Here is a 20,523-nt window from a genome sequence, read left to right as displayed (position 1 = left end):
TTCAGCAGAGGGCAACAAAAATGGTGAGGGGGCTGGGGGACATGACTTATGAGGAAAGACTGAGGGAACTGGGCTTATTTAGTCTACGGAAGAGGAGACAGAGAGGGTATTTAATAGCAGCCTTCAACTACCTGAAGGGGGGTTCGAAACAGGGCAGAGCTAGACTGTTCTCAATGGTGGCAGATAGACCCATGACAGAAAAAGGAGCAACGGTCTCAAGTTGCAGCAAATTTAGGTTAGATATTAAGAAGAATTTTCTCACTAGGAGGATAGTAAAACACTGGAACAGGTTACGCAGGGAGGTGGTGGACTTTCCATCCTTGGAAGGTTTTTAAGACCTGGCTAGACAAAGCTTTGTCTGTGATGATCTGGTTAGGGATGGTCTTGCTTTGAGCAGGGGGTTGGACTGGATGACCTCCTGAGGTCCCCTCCAACCCTAATTTTCTATGATTCTATGATTTCACTTAGCAGATGGCCAAGGTGCAGTCTATGACCAACTTGGGAGTTACCTGACATAAGGAGCAGGTCATTGTGCCCTCTGGGCCCCTATGTGCCCCCATTATAGGAATAGCATCAGCCTCCAGAAATTTACAGAAGTTTCCTTATTCCTGTAATGGGGGCCTTTACATGCCTGGAGGAGGTCATGAATCCCTCATAACCCTTTAATCAGGTAACTCAGAATTGGTTACAAACTGCACTTTGGTCATGTGTTAGGTGAAGCAGAATTGTGCTCCCAGGACTGGTAAACTCCTTTTTTCATACACTAAGTACAACCTTCTCTGCCTTCCCCATCTCCCTTGACTTCATTTGTTCTTCTTTCTGGACCTGGCTATCTGTTCCCTCCCTCTCATAGCACCTGCATCCCCTTCTCATTGAATGTTTCTTCATGCCACTTATTTGGTAAGATTTAGGAGTCCCATTGCTCCTTCCTTTTCTCTCACTCCTTTTCTTTGTTACTGATTCTGCCTTTCTTCTTTGTCCCATATTTTCTATTATCTCCTCCCCCCAATTCTTGCTCCTCTATATCCATTCTCTCTAGCTCTCCAATCTCTTTAGCTAAATCCATCTTTCTCCATCATATCAATTTTCTCTGCTTCCCTCCTTCTGTCTGCATCTTATATTCTTTCGCTAGATTGCAAACCATTTTACTTCCTCATCTTTCATCTCCTGCTTTCTCTTTCTCTCCATTTCTTTGTCGTTCACTTCTCTGTTTCCCATTCCCCTTTTCCTCTCTCCCCCTAGTTCCATCTTCTGTCCCCCAATATTCATGTTTTCTGTCATTCCATCCACTTCTCAGTATTCCCCTCTCCTTTCTCCCTTCATTCTCCATCTCTGCTCCCTGCCCCCATCTTGTGGCATGAATGTGCTTCTTGTGTTTGGCTCATAAAGATGCATCTGCCTGAACCATAAAAGCAAAGTGTTCAGTCTTTATTTTCTTTCAGGCTGGGGCAGGTGTCACTTCATCCTCTTACCCTGAGAATGGGCTGATCAGCCAGAGGGCCTGAGAATGCCTTGGCTGAGCTGTGGGGACAGGTTTCCCTTATATACTTGGCTAAATTAGCCTGTTATGTCACAGCCATTGCATTATGCACATGTGAGGTAAGTTGTGGTTAGGGGTGGGGGGAATGGGGAGAGGGGAGACTGGAGGTGTGGATAGCACAAATTCCTCTTCCTGCTTTATTCTGTTGGTAACTTCCTCCAGCCTTCAATGCAACTAGTCCCTTTATACATATCACAGTTCAAGCTGACTAGGCCCAAGCTATTTTGAAGAGCTGTCTCTGGCTAAGGGATTATTTTCCCACCAAAGTGCAAAACTTCAAGAACATGGGGGTATTCTGAAGGTGGATGACCCTTCAAAGACTTTAATGTTAAAAACTCCAGGAACTTTAAAGTTAAGGTGGCTTTAAAACAACGTACCACATAATCTGGCTCATGGAGCTATCATAACCTTAACTCTGCCCTAGCAGCAAGGGGACAGTGAAACTTCTCAGACTAATCTGGGAGTTACTGGTTAATGTTAGATTCACCCTTTAGGTCAAAGAAATCGGCGGACTCAATTTAGTGTTTTTCAGAGAGAGAAGCCAGTTAGGAGAGCAATGGTAAAAGTGTTGGCTTCATTTATGGCTGAGCTGCCCAGCTCTTGTTCATGAATGTTTGGCTTGGGAAGGTGTTAGGCTTTGCTTGCTGTTGGCCAATGTCAGCAATATAACTAGTCCAGTCAATGCCTGTAATTTGTACTGTGTAACCAGGTATTTCCTTGTGTAAAGCTTGTTCTCTGAGAAAACATTTAAAAATGCAAGACACATGAAGAAATTATTTAACTGTCTGTGATTAAATTAAGAAAACACAGTGCTTCTGTGTTTGAACTCCTGACTTGGAAATGGGGGCACAGCATGTCAGGTCTTCTGTGAATTAAGCAGTGCTTTTCCCTGCACATAATGGTGTTCATGAAGTGAATTATTCTGACGTGAGCAAAAATGTAATTTGCAACAGAGAGCCTTTTGATGTAGCTTGGGACAGCTCAGGTCTTGCTCTGCTCTGACAAGCACCCTACTCTCCTTACCTAAAGGCATTTTAGAGGCTCTCATTGACATGGATCTCACTCTTGCTTTCCATCAAGATGGCTGCAGTTTAAGCTCACTTGCCAGGAGACTGAGCCATTCCTCCAGAGGGTTGCCAGATGTCCTGGTGTCAGTGCAGCTGGGCAACCAAGCATGTTATAATGTATGTGGTGGACTTACCAATTCAACCCCGCATATCCTGGGCTTGGAAAATCTTCATTTTGATTGGTGAGCCCATCCACCGATCAGGTAAGGGCTGGGTGGAGCTGAACCCACGCTGAGGGGCAGGGGCAGGGCAAGGAGCCTCCCAGACCTGCTTGAAGCCTGCATTTTGGAGATCCAGCAAGACTTCGGGGGTGGAGCCTCCAAAGTGAATAAAAAGGAGCCATGTGCCCAGCACATGGCAGACACGTTGGGGGACGATGAAGGAAAAAGGGGCTAAGAAGAGCTGGGGAAGAGCTGCCCAGCAGGTGAAGCAGCACCCAGAAGAGCCCCGAAGACCCGCCCCCTCGCCAGGACCGATGCCTCAGCCCCATCGGTGCGCAGAGCAGCGCACGGGGCTCAGATCTTGGGGCTGCTTGTGGCAGTCTGGGTCTGCATCCCCTGGCAGGTGGCCAGGGAGCAGATCACAGATCGATGCACAGAGCCCAGACCCTGGGAGCCGCTTGAGACAGCTCAGGCCTGCAACCCCTGGCATGCGGCCAGGAGTGCGGTGCAGGGGTTGCTGCACAGAGGGTCCAAGATGGGACCGGGACTCTGGGAGCTGCTTCAAGGTGGCTTGAGTCTCCAACCCCTGGCACAAGGCCAGGCTGCTGATGCGGCAGCACTCTTCAGTGGGTCCAGGAGCTGATTGAGCCCCGGTGTCATACAAGGCAGCCCGGGCCTCCAACCCCTGCCATAAGGAGCAAGCCAAATGGTGCATGGGTTGATGCACAGGGCTGCAAGCAAGCTTCAGGACAGGAGAGAGCCTGGGCAGTGGCCAGCTACCGTGCCACAGAGCTGGAGCAGCCCCGCATCACTGTGGGTTGTTAGTGCTGGGAACAAGGGTATCCCACAGGGGAGGGAATCCTCTGGAGGGAGCCGGCAGTGGCCCCTGTGAGGTAAGTCCTCCTGTCCCAGCCCACAAGGGGTCGGAGGGGCCTGGAGCATCGTCCCCTTTTTCCCTGGCAGAGCTGTGGCCAGGCCTCCCCTCACTGAATGGGGAAACCCTAGCATAGTAGCACCCTCAACACCTGCAAGGGTGAGCAAGCACCTCATATTTTGTTATTTGTGCTAACGACATGTTTCTGACTGAGCCAGTGGCGAAACTGAAAGTGTACTTCCGGTTTTGTGGCTGGAGCTTACAGGGGTGCACGGCTGATCTCAGGGGGTGCGCATGCACCTGTGTGCACCCCCTACACATTGCCAATGTGAGTACAAGTGTATTCTTATCTTTGATTTCCACTTCATACATGACAATGTTCTTTCATGGACTGTAAATAGTTAATTGCATTTATTCCTGTTGACGTACTGTATTTACCTATACTTACTTGTTCCAGATCTGTTGCTTACCAGTGTGGGTTGAAGCTCTATAGGAGGTATAAGTCAAGTATATAATATAGTCCTGTACCATTGAGTAAGTGATTATAGATATGTGGTGTGTGTGTGTGTGTGTGTGTGTGTAACTTTATTTTATTCATTAATAAATCTGTATATAGTTAAGCAGTTGAGTTTGGCCTGACTCTATAGGGAACTGAGGGGAAACTGCAGTTGACAGTTCCCTCCCACAGCACCTCTGTCTGCTGACAATCCCCTTCAATTCAGAGCGGGGGGTTACATACTCTGTGTACACCCGGGCTACATGTAGAAGGTATTTTGCAAACAATGGCATATCTAGTGGCAGTGGTGGCTGGTTTTGGAGCTTGTTTGCAAACCTTGTCCCTTTTTGAGGTTGAACCACTGGAAGTGTGGTAGTTGCACCAGGGATGTTGGGCTAGGAACTGTTCTACAGGGCAAATCCATTTGCTGTTGAATAGATCTCCTCTTCTTGTGTTCATAGCCCTATAACATCTCCATAGCAGCTCTATTCCTGGCTTAACCAGTAAAGCAGCATTAAGACTGGGTTTAAAGTCCTTGGCTTCTTTTAATGCAGTTCAGCATCTGGAAACAAGGAAGAAGAGCCAGTATGATGACTACCATCTTGGCCATCATACTTGAACTAATCCATGGTGCTCAGGAGCTAAATACTTAAGCTACAACAGTGTGAGGTAAGGAGCCAAGGCTGGTGTCTGTAGCAGGTTCATATTTTGAGACTCAGTGCACCGGTGAACTTAGAACACACTTGCACCAATGGGTTACACAACTATGACACAAACAGCAGTTTTCCACTGGTGAACAAATGCAGAATACATCCCATATGCAACATAGAAAATGTAGATTGGATATTAAGAAGAACTTTCTTACTTTGAGGTTGGTTAAGCATTGGAACAGATGACCTACAGGGATTCAGGAATCTCCATCCTTTGAAGTTTGAATATCTGCTTACATAAGCCCTTGGCTGGAATGGTTTTAGACAGGGATGATCCTGCCTTGAGCAAGGGGTTGTACTAGATGGGACCTCCTGAGGTTCCTCTCATACTTATTTTTCTATGATTCCGTGATTCTTTTGGTCCCCATGGATTGACAGGTGTTATAAATCCACATGCTTCAGGACATTAAGCAGTCTCTGGACTCAGTCCATCTGGCGCCTTCCAGTCATATGTCCCTTTAGCTAATGGGCTCAAAAAGAAGCTTCTCTTACGAGCAGGCTTTGACATAACAAAATATTTGCCAGGGTTCTTGTACCTTTTTTTGAAGCAGCTGGTGCTAGTCATTGTTGGAGACAGGGCGCTGGTCTAGATGGGCCAATGGTCTGATTCTCTGGGGGCGCTGGTGCAGATTTTCAGTATTATAGTGGTGTGAGACCCATGCAGAGGTCTTAGAGCTTTGTCCAACCAGAGCATCATGCCCTGTAGTGGGAGAATATTGTGCCTCCATCTTGAGCACACAGATTTTTTTGTCAGCAATTCCTCCTTTTCTATTAACAGCTCAGCACATGGTTTCCCTGGGAGTTTTAGATGTTTAGCTGCAATGGCAGACACAGTGAAGAAGTCAGAGGGATTAAGGTCAGGCAAAATCTATGTAAGGGATTTTCTGTTGCTAAAGAGCAGAACCATGCTTTGGGATATCCTCAATTGTCCAGAGATGGGGGTTTTGCATTTGTAGGGAGGGTGGGGGTGGGAGTTGTGCAGTCCTGTTGACAAAACGTATTATTTATTTTACAATAGCAACCAAGGGCCTCAACTGAGATTGGGCCCCATTGTGCTTGGTGCTGAGCATACGCTTGGCAGGAAACAAGCTCTGTCTAGAAAGTTTATAGTTTATGTGGATAGGGGGTAGATGAGAAAGGAAAAGTGAAACACTTCATCTAAGGTCACTTGGCTGAGACAGAAATAAAACCCAGGTCTTGCAAGTAGGCTACAAACAGATGTCACATTTGTCACAGAATAAATCATTTTATCCCAGGAGGAAATGCAATCATTCAGACATCCGTATCCATTATTTCAGGATAAATCTTAAGATTCATGGGGTAAGAAACACTGTTTATCCCTGGAGGCAAAGTGCATCTGAATGGTTATCCTGGGATTGCATCATTGAATGAATGGCAAAAAAACAGCAGTGCATTTAGCTGCACACTAAACCCTGATTAGATAAATGATATCTGTACACACCGATCCCAAGACATTTGTTCTGGAACAAACATGGGCAAAACCTGTCTAGGGGCAAATACAGTTCTGTTCCTAGCCATTCTATCCACTAAATCATGCTGCTCTGGGTAATAGTTATCACAGGAATAGGACCTTGTGCCATGCAGCCTGCAGGATTCCCTGGTATTGGTTTGATTGGTGTAAGGCACTGGCTTTTGGATGGGAGCACTAGAAAGGGGTGCTAATGAGTTAAATGATGAGAAATGTTCATAGATTCATAGCTGGAAAACCTCTGAACTTGATTCCAAAATTTCCATTAATGGTTAACTAGTCCAGTATTTAATTACCCTTGCTTTTAAAAATGGGCATCTTATAAAAGAATAAAGCTGTCTAGCACTCATTTGCTTGATTAGGAAACACTTTGTTTTCAAATTTCTGATTCTGTGAAGAGCATTTTTCTGGAATGGGAGGTAGAGCCAGAGTATGTCACATGAAGAGGTGGAAGCTGACCTGGTGGTGCTCTGCTCAGTGGTGTTCCTACATTCATCCCAAGATGGGTGTATGTAGTATATTGCAGGGAACAGTGAGGAGCTTCACTACAGGCAGAGCTAGGAATGAACAGTGAAGGTTTTCCAGAAAGCAAGGGAAATGGGTTCGATATTAGAAAAAGAAAGGTGGGATTATCAATTTTTGCATTGAGCCACATGACAAGAAGCCACAGCATCCCAAAGTAGGGTCCCCTCCTGGGTGACATCACAATGTACTGCCATGGAAACAGTAATTATATCACAAAGCAGCCATTATGAAATCACTGCAGTATCAAGTAGAAGTAGTAGAAAGAAAGAGGGAAAAAGAGAGCCAGACATTAGAAGAGTGAACAGATTTGAACACAGGCTGTTCTGGTGCAAGAGATACCTTGTGAATGGGGTGCAGGAGAGAGAAAAGGGAGAGGAAGAGAGACAAAACTGAAACAACCAGATAAGAAAAGGGAAATAATTAGAAAAGAATCAGCGAATTAAAGGGAATGTATGAAAAAGAAACTCTTAAACAGTCATCTCTTCTGGGAGTCAGGAGGGAGATTGTGGGGGTGTCTACATGTTCATTAATCCACAGTAGTTACTGCACATTTAATTTACTATTTGCTTAATGAAGTACTAACTAAATCTGCAGTAACTAGAATTACTGTGCAGTAGTGCCGGTGCACAGGTTTTCAGTGATGCTTACTGTGCAGTAGCCTAATACTACCACACACTACAGTAGCCTATTATCACAGTTTTTGTCCAGCACACTACTGCACAGTGCTATTAAGCTACTGCACATTAAGTGTCTTGTGTAGATGCGCTCTGTTAACATGTGTTGGGGAAGGGGATCTTGGCCTGAAGGCCGTTCTTCAGAGGCCTTCTGAAGAAAGGCCTTCTGAATAACCTTTCTTAATCATCAAGAAAGGTTATTCAGAACTTGAAGTGATTTCACATATCCCTTCCATGTCTCTGGCTTGTTTTTCACTCCCTTCTTCCAAGATCTTCTAGAATCACATGAGGCAGAAAAAACAAGTGGCTTTGATACCAAGTTCTTACCACTGGCACATATCTCTAAGAAGGCAGAGGCAGCAGGCAGGACAGTAGGTCAGAGTGATTGGTGGCTCCTTGCCTGGAAGGGCCTATAGCCTCCTCTTCTGGGACCTGCTGGCTGGAAGGATGTAGACAGTGCAGGGAAGTCCATGCCCTAACCTGATTTTTTTCCCCACAGGGCATGAGCAGCTCACATTCATCTGCCTTCTGTGACAACAAGGCTAGTAATGGGGGAGAGGAGAAAACGTTTTGGAGAAATGCTCTTATGCCTTTTTCCATGGGGAGGCCAGTCCCATGGGCACAGACAGCAATGGGAGTTGGGACAGCTGTGTTCAGGTCCTGGCTTTACCATAGACACGCTGTATGACCTTGGCCAGATCTTGTGCTGCAATAGTTCCCTTCAATGCGATGGATATAATGCTACTTCTCTGTCTTTGGAAGGCTCCTGAGCAGAAGTATGATGGTTGAAAGTGTTACCTGATATGGAGCCTGGATAATGGCATTGAGTCCTCCCCAGGATGGGCACATGAGCAAGCCCAGTGCACCAGGCAGCACACTGAGCCTATGCTATAGCAAAGAGATGGTGTGGCAGTGTTTAGGGATTGCATGATGACTCACTAACCTGTGCACTTCCCAAACCGGTGGTGCTGCCAGCAGCAGAAGGGGGAGCAAGACATCACGTGGGGGAATGGGAATAAGGTGGGACTCAGGGGAGCTCAGCACCTTGAAAATGGTGCCACCATCCAAAGGCGGCTTTTGCCAATTTGACTAGATAGGTCAGGTCTCCACAGAACACTGCTGAGCCCTGAGGGGAAGATTTGAAAGGTATTTAGGTGCTTAATGATGCAGATAGGAACCTAGTGGGATTCTCAGAAGTGCCTCAGGCTCCTTTGCTGTAGAGCACCAGCCGCCCCTTAGCTTTGGTGAATGCCAGTCACACACAGCAGTGAGGAATAGAGCCCCAGGAGCCTCTAGGTCCCAGGCCTCTCATCCATGCTGCCTCAGCTGTGAGCAGACACTTCTCCTGCCCTCTCCTCTGTGACTGCTCTGCATATTCTGCTCTCCTAATCTCGCCTCCAGCTGTGGCATCATTTGTGTTACTGTCCTCTGAAGTACCTCCACCAGTTCCTAATCCTCAAATGAGAGAGGAATTGTGCTGCCAGCAATGCATTTGCATCTCTCTGCCCCTCATGGGCATCCTGATTTGAGGGGCGCCTGCAGCTCTTACCAGGATCCAGCAGTGGGAGAGAGAACAAAAGCTGCCCGTGCCCTCTCAGGGGTCTCTTTGGCTACTCCGCAGTGATGGACAGTGATTGTTCCTGTGCCCTCCATACCTGAGAGCATGCTAAAGCAGTGAGTGGCAAGGCGTTGAGGTAGGAAGTGCAGTTGCTGGTCTCTCTTGTGTCTCTAGATTTAAGGAGCTCAGTGTCTCTGCCTTGTTCACAGTCCAGGCTGGAGCTGTATTTACTAAGCTGTCATTTAACTGCCTCTGCACTCCCTTTGTCTCCTGCAGTGCCCGTTCTGAGAGCCGGGGAAATGCACAACAAAGGGCTTGATCAAATGACTTTTTAAGCCGTGAGCCCCAGATCCAGGCACTTTCCAGTGTCAGGGGTTCTGAGCTCGCTTGGTGCATTTAGTGTTAGGTAAGAGCCTGGGCTGAAAGCCCTTTGGACGGAGGCAGCAAGGGTCAAAATATGTGTGTCCCTTGCTGTGGGAGAGTTCCCACCTCTGCTTGCTTGCCCCAAACATGCTCCTCACTAGCCAGTGAAGGGAGGGTTCACCAGCACCACTATAGTTTTAAGAGTGAGCAACCAGAGCAATTGTCCAGGGCCCCAGGGCACAAAAGCCTTGTTAGGCTGATTTAGTTCAAGGCATCAAATGGGAAGGTGGGATGAGGGATAAGCCCGTGCCACAGAGTCTAACAGTGGCTTTCTTCACTCATCCAGAAGGCAATGAAAAAATGGAAACAGCAGGAGGACAGGGTATGTGACTAGGGCCCTGAGCATCTCCCGTCTCCAGGTAAAGCAGCAGCACCACCGCTTCACAGCAGAAATGTCCCATCCAGGAGTTTCCAAATTTCCCCCTGCTCCTTTGAAGGGAGATCTGGCATCTGTGCCCCCATAGAGATATAGGAGAAAGGGCCGCCCCGCTACTGCTAGTGCCTTCTGTCTCCTCAGCCCAGCACAGGGGTTGGTGTGGGGTGGGTATGGTAGTGCTGGAGGATGGAGGAGGATAGAGGAGGTGAACATGAGGTGGGAGGAGGGAAGAAATGGACAGAACCAGAGAACTGAGGAGTGGATGAAGGGGACAATGATGGGGAGGTTCAGAGGCCGGGAGAAAAAACTGGAAGATGGATAGAAAGAGCCAGGGGTGCAGAAGGGAATTTGGCGGGGGCGGAAGAGAAGAGGAGAGCAGAGTGAACAAATGTGGGGAGGAAGAGGCAGAGCTGTGGTATTTGAGTGGTGCTTGGCGTGAGTCTGCCCTCCCTCACTCTGCTGACTCCTTTTATAAAAGCTCAGAATGTACCTCCTGCAAATTACCATTATAAACTCAGTGAGTTGCCTTTGTTTCTTTTTTTTTCCTCCATAAAATCAATCTTCAGTCCATAAAGCCAACCCCCAGGAAATTGCTGGGCCATTCAGTGTGTGCTGGGCAAAAGCCCGGAGCTCCCATTTTCACATCAGTCCAGATCCTGCACTGTGAAAGGGGAAGGGAGCCCTTTGTTGTGCTGAGGGGATGGAAGCTAGTTTGGGGGATTGGCGGGGAGGGGGGGAATAAGCTCCTTTCTTTTCCCCCTGCTGCATCCAGTCTCCACACACTGATGCAAAAACACTGCATCACCAGGTAACATGCAGAGACCCAGTAAGATGTAACTAGTGGGCTGTCATCACTGTTTGAACTTCAGATTTAAGGCTTTAAGGGCATCAGCCACTCCTAACTGAGCGAAAGAATCAGCCCTTTGGCTCAGACCCATAACCAACTCATTAACCTCCTGCATGGACCAGCCGCTAGAGGGAGACAAAGACCCATGTTCTCCAAGTGCAGGTTTAAGTGCCATTTACCAAGCCCAGCGAGCTCCTGCTCTACTGCTGAAATGATACAGCACAGGCAGGAACAAAATGAGCATCCCTGATGTCTGGCTCCCAGCCCTGGAAGGACGGCTTCTCAGGGCTTGTCTACATGAGGACACCCAGGAAAGTTAAACCAAATGAACAATAACTGTGAATCAAAATGGATTAGTAAAATCATATGAAAGATGCTGTGGGGGCAGGGGGGAGGGCAGAGATAGTGAAGACAGGGAGGAGGGTTAGGGGAGAGCACACACATTCAGGATTAAAGTGGCCTTGATTTGGGTTAGTCTGATTCACTGTGAAAAAGCATCTTTGTCCAGACAAGCCCTCAGGAGAGGGGAAGTCAGGCTCTGGTGCCCGTTCAGTAGCTGGCATGTCTCCTGAGATGGCTCATTATTTTCATGCATGGCAGTGGAGGAATTGGGGGACTGTGTGCTGGAAGCTGGGCTGAGCTGTCACCAACTCACTTCACCACTGAGCAGCTGTCAAACCACTCCTAGCCACCGCACACCGGTTTGTTTAGAACCGGTTTGTTTCAGGGCCTGGCTGTGAAATTGGGGCCAGGTTTGTTCAGGCTTCATTTCAGACTCCAAGAGGATGGTGAAATGGGAAACCAGCCCTTCTGTCCTTTTCACGGGCCACCACTTCTGTTTGATCAGCTTTCATGTGCCCTTCTTCCTGAAGAGCTGATCCTAGGAAGCCCCATATTGTCTCTGCTCTAAACTGATCTCCCTCTTTGGAGAAGGTGGGGATTCTTCTACGGTAAAATCCTGTCCACTGCGAAATCCCTGTTGACTTAAATGAGACCAGGATGTCAGTGCAGGATTCAGGTACTTTGCTGTTGACTTGCAAAAAGGGCAGAGAGATGTGAACAGAGTGGGAACTGTGGAAGCAGTGAAGGGTGACTATTTTTGTTTTAAAAGTAGCCCCTGAGTCAGCACCTCCTTTCTCGATAAACCCAGAAGGCTGGAGCCTCCTCTGGCCTAAAGACCCTCAGAGTTCTCAGTGATTCTGTACAGGTAGGCACTCTGGGGTGAATATAAACTGCAGTACCCTGACCAGGATTGTGGCACTATCCCAGAAGAGGCTGCCTCCCATCCAGGGGGGTCCATAGAATCACAGAAAATTAGGGTTGGAAGGGACCTTGGGAGGTCATCTAGTTCCACCCCCTGATCAAAGCAGGACCATCCCCAACTATGTCATCCCAGCCAAGGCGTGAACCATCTACAGGATTTCAGGGGTCCCTTGCAAACTGATGTGTGGCTTTGGAAGTAAGGCCTGACTTAGGCACAAAATTTAAGTGCTTTAATTAAACTGGCACAAACCCCAGCTTGGGCATCTTAAATTGCTTGAAACCTGGTTTGTATCAGCTAAGTGTACATAGAGCAATGTACAGGCACAAGCTGAACCAGATAGAAACTGAGACTACAGAGTCCCTGCAAGGACTTGCCTCAGTTTAACTAAATGGGATTTTAAACTGATATCCATCAAAACAAGGGTAAATTCCATGTGTGGACAAGGCCTCTGTGATAACTGGACAGATGTCCTCAAAAAACAGTTCTGTGCTTGCCTTTAGTGTCCCATATTCTCACTTTAAGGAACTCCAAGGAATCAAGGATGGGACCTGGACGCTTCCAGTGACAGTGCCTCAATTACCCTATCTGTAATAAGGAGCAAATTCTTTCCAAATTCCCATGGGCTTGTAACGATTAATTAGCTGATGTCTGCAAGCACCTTGAAGATGCCAAGTGTAATGACTGAGCTTCATTAATATGATCGATCATTTCCTTTGTGCCGTCTAAGTGTCTGCCTGGTGCTTAACAGACATAACAGAAGATACAGTCCCTGTCCTATTCTTCCTGTCACTGATTTGTACTGTGTGTCCTGGTCCCTCTTTCCCACCGGTGTCCACTCCTAGCTCATCCATATGCGATGGTTTGTAGCTGCCAAGGAACCAAGGCCTAATTGAATTGATCCGTGTGATGTATTTGTATCGACAAACAGCAGATACACAGCCCAAAGTCAAATAACAAGATGGTACAAGCGGGAGTCTGTCTTCTAGTCTGAGCTTCCTAATCTATCATTTGCTTCTGCCCCCAGGTAGGGTGGGAAGAGCTGCATGAGAACCTGCCTTGAGCAAAATTCTCCTCTATTACCACTCAGCAGTCTTGGAAACCACAGAGCAAAAGGAACCTGCCTTCTTAACACAATACAGATTGCTGTCCTACTACTGGCTGGGCCAACCAGAGCATTCTAGGAGCTTGCTATTGTACTTGCACAAATCTCCTCTTTCAGTCCAAGCACCAGATACTCATGCTTGAAGATCTGGAGGTTCCTGGATTCAAACTCTTTGACAATCGATTTAGGGATACCAGTCTCATTAGTGCCCTCTCCAGGAATTTAAACTGTTTGGGATTATACAGCACATGGGGCAATTCACCTGTCAGGGCGAAGGTATAATTCTGGGTAAATTCAGCCCCCTGGGCTGAGTATCTGTTGCCCTTCATGTAATGTGGTATGTAGGAACTGACAAGTGATGCCAAGGGGCCTATCTTGGCTGACAGTGCTTCCTGATCGTCTTAAACACACCATAGCTGCCTATGACATCCCTAGGATGTCCCTAGGATGATCCCTAGGATGTCCTTCTGGACAACACCAATTAGGGATCAAGTCCCCCTAACTAAAAGTACATCCCAGCAGAGCACTGATAAATTGACTTCCTGGATGAAGGGTGATATCCTAGGAGAATTCCAGGATAGTAGAAATATTCTTCCTTCCACCAGATCCAAGTATCCCAGACAGGCCTTTGCCTGACAAATGCTCACAGTTTCACAGACTGTGGTGTTTCCTGGCAGGAAGTTGCCAGTGCGGGTCGGGCATCAGGTCCATCTAGCCCAGTTGCCTATCTCAGATGTTGGTCAGCATGAAGTACCTCAGAGGAGGTGTCAGAGCCCTGCAGCAGCTGAAGTTAGACAAGCATACCCCCATTAGGTCTCATCCTTATCTCTAGCAGTTAGGGATCAACTTAAGCCCTGGAGCACCAGGTTCTGCTTCCCTTCCAAAATCTTGTTCCAGCCAAAATCTTGTTACAAGACCTCTGAAAATTCTCATTATTCATGTAAATATCTGGTCCTGTTGTGACTCTTGCTACATTTTTGGCCTTAATGACTCCCAGTGGCAGTGATGAATTCCTCCAACCCTTCTGATTTCAGTGAATGCCCCTTGTTCTTCAGCTACGAAACAAGGAGAAGAGAAGCTCCCTCTCTGTCTTCCCTAGATCATACTTTATTGCATGTACACTTACTGGATGCCTCCCTCTTCATTTCCTTTTTAATGCAGACAACCCCAGTAATATAACCTCTGCTCATACCATATTCTGGGGGGTTCCCTTTAGCAGGCAGAGTTTCATCAATGCTTGGTGTGGGCTAGATGGGGTACTCCTTTCCTTGTTGACTGAAAATAAGTGGCAGTGGTATGTAATGGAATGGGCACAGAAGGGAGCAAGGAATCAACAGTTTCTGGGTTCCATACCTGGCCCTGCTACTGACCTCAGACAAGTCACTTCATCTCCTTGTGCCTCAGTTTCCTCTCCCCCATTACATAGAGAGTCTTCCCATATAATCCCTTGGTGTTTTAGAAAAGTAGGCTGGGGGTTTTAGTGCTGATCAGGAGATTAAACATATCTGGGACATGGGTGTGTGTGTCCTTTGGTCATAAAGCTATGATAGAGCTGTCCAGGAGTTTTTGTGTACATGGTTGTGCTGGCTTAGAAGCAAGGGGCTAAAGCCCATTTAGGAATGATCAAAGGATGATAACAGGCGGGGTATACATGGGAAGTTTTGGAGAGCAAGCAGCTGGTAGTGTTGCATTCTGCCCTGCCATAGTCTCCTCTGGAAAGGACCATTTGTCTGCCTGGTTTATGGTGGGGAGGGAGGGGGGAAGGAGGGGAGGGAAGAGGGTGCAAGATGGGGAAGCAGGTTTTGCAGCCTGTGCTGAACTCTGCATTACCATTGCTACATTGTGAGTTGCAAAGTAGCTCAGGCATGTCTTGTCTAGGTATATCTACAGGAGCTGCAGTCACTGCAGTATAGACTCAGAGAGTACTGGGTTTTTCTGCAGAGGCTGGTGAACTGGAGAAAAGGCAGCTCACATAGATATTGCAAAAGGCCTTCAGCAAATCTAGCTGTTGCCTGCCTCTGCATGTTAGCTAATGCCTCTCTGTTATAGCTAGGGCACAGGCTCAGGCTCATAGTTGGAGCCAACTCTCAAGTATCTGCTCCTGTTAATTTCTCACCTGTTTCCTCCTTCAGGGAGCTGACCAGAATGGGTATGGGTAGCTCAGAGCATGAAGTGTTGGCCCCAATTTGCTTGTGGGCTGGGAGGCACAGGTACTGTAATGAGAAATCCAAGTTCTCTGGATAACTTGCATATGCAAATAATGCAGCAAAGGCCTAGAGAAGAGCAAGTGCAATGATCTAGTGTGGGGGTGAAGAATCTTTTCTCCAACATGGAAACAAATCAGCTGTCCCTCTCCAGGCTGGCAAAGACAAAGGGGAGACATGCTTTCTACACAGAAACAAGAGTAGCCAGTGTTTTACCCTGACTTAGGAGGACAGGCCAAACAAGCAGTCTCTGTGCACTGGGTGGCAGTGGCAGCCATTCTTTTGCCCCTGAAAATCAGGAATCAGGGCTGATGCCTCAGTCTCCCACCCCTAGTTGCACTATTGCCTATGAGACAGACAAGGAGCCTTCTTGCTGACATGGAAAGGATGTTGGGGAGAAGGGCCCAGGCTGGGGAAGAAACTATGATAAGACTATGCTGCACTGTGGGGAGAAGTGAGGCAGCACTGAGAAGATGAGGAGACAGGAAGTTTTGGGGCAGCAGAGCAGGGACAAGGGATATTTTGTATTCATGAGAAGCAAAGAGGAGGACCAGGACAGGAGGAGAGGCTTTGCTTCATAAAGGAGAGAACAAACTGCAGCAGGTATGCTTGAGAGGCAGAAAAGCCTCAGGACAGCATATGAGACCAAGAGACAATGAGGTGGGGGTTGGGTGGAGATGCATAGAAGAGCTCACGGTGTACAAGAAAGACCAGGGAGGATGACCTTCTCTGAAGGACTGGCTTGTACTCACCTTGGCTGCTGTGTTCAGCCTCAGCCCCCTCCTCTCCTCCAAAAGGACAATTGGAGAAGATGCCGCAGTGCAAATGATCAGAGGCTTTGGAATGGCAGTGAGGGAGGGGGGATATTTCTGGAGAGAAGAAGCGGGTCAGTGTGGAGAGGCAAAGAAGGACAAGAGATTGGACAGAGATACAGATAGTGATGGAGGCAGATACCCAAATGGCTGAGAGCTCCCATCCACCCCATCCCCTAACACAAGAACAAGAAGTGATGGAAGAAATGAAAAGGTGACATTTTGTAAACAAAGGAAATGAACTGTGTTTCCTCACATAGTGCGTAGCTTCCCTCTGAAGCTTGCTGAGGCAGGCTGTGATGGAGGCAGACAGCACCAGGAAGCCTAGGCATTGACACAGCATCAGCAGTGACTCAGAGTCAGGTACAGTCACAAGTGTCATACTTGGGAATGGACTAACTTCTCCTTAGCATGACATTGGCAAACAGATCTGCAACCAGCATCCAGGTTCCACTGTGCTGGGTCCCATTAGAAATTAATGGGATCCAGTTTTGGAGACATTACAGTCTTAACAGAAGGGAAATCATCCTGCTTTACATCTTGGTGGGAAGGCTCTGAAAGGAGGTAAAGGGAGTTGCCCAAGGTCATGCAGTGAGTCAGTGGCAGGATCCAAAGCCAGAATTCCTGAGTCCCAGTTTGATGCCTTAATCATGGGATCATCCTTCTTCACTGTCTAATTTTGTGCCCAGGGGCAAGTTCCATCCTGGGGTAAACCCCCTGACTTCAACGGGCTTACACCACACAGGAATTTGGTCCCAGTGAGTCAGCTGCTACATTACTGGGCTCATGTTCCATTTAAGGAAAGTGGCTGTTAAGAAAACTGTGAACAAAAGGAAAGAGGGACAGAGGGGGGTGGGGGAGACAGAGAGAGAAAGAGAGAGAGAGAGAGAGAGAGAATGAATGGAGAGAAAAGAGGGGGAGCAGGAAATATGAAAGACACATTAGAAGTGTAAAGACAGGAGCAGTAAAGGGGTGTCATCTATGGAGTGTCCATAGCTCAACTTTCCTACTCTGGACATGTGCTCGGTATCCCTTAATGCCTCTGAAAAACCTGATTCACTCTTGAACATAAATGCGGGTTAAGATGACATAGTAAGATGCTAGGTTTCCAAGCCCCAGTGAACCCCACAACTTCCAAAGATACTTGCAACCCTCTAAATATATCCCCAAGCTATCCATCTTCTTCTGTACAGAAGTTGACTTCAGGCTGTGGGCCAGCAAGAAGCCCCTTCCCCATGGCAGTGCTGTTTTACACACTGAGGTGCCTTCTGGGGACTTTGCACTTCCCAGAAGCAATTGGCCTCAAAGGGTACAGGGGACTTGACACCTTACTGAATAGGCCATTGGTTAACTGGACAGTCTAAAGACATGGGCCTGCTCCATGCAGGTGCAGTGTTCCTGCTTCCTCCATGCCAGTTTGGGGTGGTGGTGGGGGGCGGGAACTGTTGAGTTATCCCTTATAAACAAGAGACTGGAAGGAAGTTTTAGACCTGGGAATGGTGAGCAGAGAAGTACTGTACATGCAAGAGAGAGAGGAATGCCACATTCCCCAGTGCTTCAGGCCCTATGTGCTGATAGCAATTGGGATGCTTAGGTGTCCTGCTTGTACAGCTGCTCTCCTTGACCTACCAGACTGGCTGAGACGGATCAAGGAGCAGTCCCACCATTGTCATGTGCCCCATTGCTCCCTGAGTGAAAGGAAACAGCTGAAAGGGCCTTGCCATCAGCTAGAATGTCTTGCCCCTGAGTATATCGCATCTTAGGGAAAAAATGCCTGGAGGAAGAAGTCCTCTCTCTACTCACACAACAGGCACAGCAGGGGCAGGAGCTAGGAAAGCTGGCTTGTCACCCAACTCCACCCACACACTACAGCCTTACCCTGCAGAGCCAAGTATCTGTGACCCACTTGGTCCTTGGCCTGTGCTGAGTCTTGTGGCAAGGAGTTGGGTGAGTTTGGTATGGTGCATGTCTGTCCAGCAGAAACTAAAGAGGAACACCCCAACTCCTTGGACATTCACCAGCAGATAGGGATGTTGCAAAGTCAGCAGCAATGGTGTAACAGGGGTTAAAGAAGCAGAAACCTGACCTGGTGCTAGGAACTTCTGGGAGAGTAATTCTTAAGCATCGGTGAGCAGAGGTAGAGAGAAAATTGATTTGCCTCCTATAGTTAAATTACCTGTAAACTTGCAATTCCCAGTTGCACAGGGGGCCAAGGAAGCTGCCAGCCTGGAAAGGGTGGAGGAGGAATGGGATGGAGACCTCTGCAGGGAGCACATTCTCACTCCCTGCTCCCTCTGCTCTGCTTTGAAAATCTGAAGTGGAGGATCCTAGCTAGAACTGACAATGAAGTGACAAAACACAGAGCTGCTGAGACTCAGGCAGCAGCAGCTCACATAAAAAAAAGCAAACATCACTCACATATCATGAAATATTGTGAAATGAAAACAAGTTGCTCACGTGACACTGTAATAGGAAAGCAGCAATTACGCTGCTCTGTGATAGGGAAATGCAGGTATCCTCATATCATGGTATACTGTGACTGGAAAGCAGCCGTCGCTTGAGTCACATTATAATAGGAAAACAAAAGTCTCACTGCATTGTAAGAGGGAAGCAACACCTGCTCACATTGCTTTGTGATAGAAAAGCAACAATTACATTCTACTATAATAGGAAGCAACAGTTGCTCACATTGTGTTGTGATAGGAAAGCAACAATCATTCATGCACAGAAAGCAACTGTCATTTCTGTACTCTGTGGTAGTCATATGCAACACAATGTGACTAGGAAGTAACAGTTACTCACTTCATATCATGATACTGGATAAAAAGCCCTCAGCACCCCACTAGAGACAATGAGAAAGTAACAGCTGCTCAGGTCACAGTGTGATTAAAAAGCAACAATCTTAATGGTATGATTACAGCATAACATTTTACACAAAAAGTATTTTATGGAGTTATATAGAAAATTAATATTTACTTATATAATATTGTATGGCATAGCTACACAAAAGGAAGTCAGTCATATTTTAACAAAAATATTTTGTGTAAGAAAAGTACAATTGAATTGTTCTTTCAATTATATCATGATAAAGCAACAGTAACTTGTAGCGATAGAGGATACATTGTTATATAAAAGCAATCCACTTGGCTCATACTGTGCTGAAAAACAAATCTCCCCTTTGTCAAAGTGGGATAAAAAAGAAACAATTGCTCATGTCATCTTATTGTGATGCTGTAGTAGGACAGCGACAATAATCTGTCAACTTAATAGGACATTGTGTTAATTGCACCATGCTAATACAGCAACAATTGCTTATATCATATTATTGTGACGTTATGCCAGGATGGCAACAATTATGCATACACTATTTTGATATTGTGACAGGACAGCAATTACAATCCTATCATATCATTGTGACACAAAGCTAAAACAGCGTCACCCATGTCATAGTTTTATGACACTGTACTAGGCCAGCCACAACTACCCATGTCATAGTACTGTGACATTGTGTTAGGTTAGTAACAATCACCTATGTCCTCTTAGTGTGACATGTGCTAGGATGGAAACAACAGGCCATAATGCAATATTGTGACCCTGCTAATACAGTAACAATTTATTGTGCTGTATCATAGAGACACTGCGCTAGTCAGAAACCAACCTGTGTTTATACCTGTGCAAGTACAGTGACCAACAACTCCTGTCCACGTCATATGACTGTGACACTGACTTAGCACAGTAACAGGTGCCCATACCATACTGTTGTCACACTGTACTAGGACGCTAACAGTCACTCATGTCCCAATATTGTAGCACAGTGCCAGGACACCAAGAATCAACCAAGTCACAGTGTTGTCGTACGGTACCAGGACACCACAAGTCAGCCACATCACACTGACGCAACACTGCACCAGAGAGCAAAAGTCATCTGCCATGCTGTTGTGACACAGTGCCATCCATGACGGTGGCAGTCACCCGTGTCATGCTGTCGTGACATCGTTCGGAGACCCCTTCATATGGCTGCGACACGGTGCTGGAACAGCAACCATCACCTGCATCACAGTGAGGACAGCAACAGTCACCCATGTCAGGCTGTTGCGCCACCGCGCTGGGACAGCAACAGTGGCCTGCGTCACACGGCGGTGGCGTGCTGAGACAGCAGCAGCGGCTCGTGCCCCTCGACTGTGGCACGATGCCAGGGCGGCAGCCACCGCCCCCCCCCCGTGCCCTACCGTTGTGATACAGCGCTAGGGCAGCGAGAGCCAGACCTGTCACGCGACTGGCGCGCAGTCGCTTTTGTCACTGCGCTGGGCAGCAAGAGCCACCCACGCACGCCGGTGGCACAGGTGCCAGGGCCCGGACAGCCCCGCGGCGCCCCGCAGCGCTGCCAGCCCGACACCGCCT

The 20,523-nt window shown here is 47.5% G+C and overlaps 1 protein-coding gene across 1 annotated transcript in view; it reads right to left on the bottom strand.

The window, feature by feature from the left end:
• Nucleotides 1-20,523, bottom strand: part of CABP7 (calcium binding protein 7) — a 93,156-nt gene that overhangs the window by 71,594 nt on the left and 1,039 nt on the right. The window lies entirely within an intron of this gene.

This window comes from Alligator sinensis, unplaced genomic scaffold (genome assembly GCF_000455745.1).
Source record: "Alligator sinensis unplaced genomic scaffold, ASM45574v1 scaffold216_1, whole genome shotgun sequence".
In the NCBI taxonomy this organism is placed as follows: Eukaryota; Metazoa; Chordata; order Crocodylia; family Alligatoridae; genus Alligator; species Alligator sinensis.
This window is presented reverse-complemented; position numbering and strand designations above follow the sequence as displayed.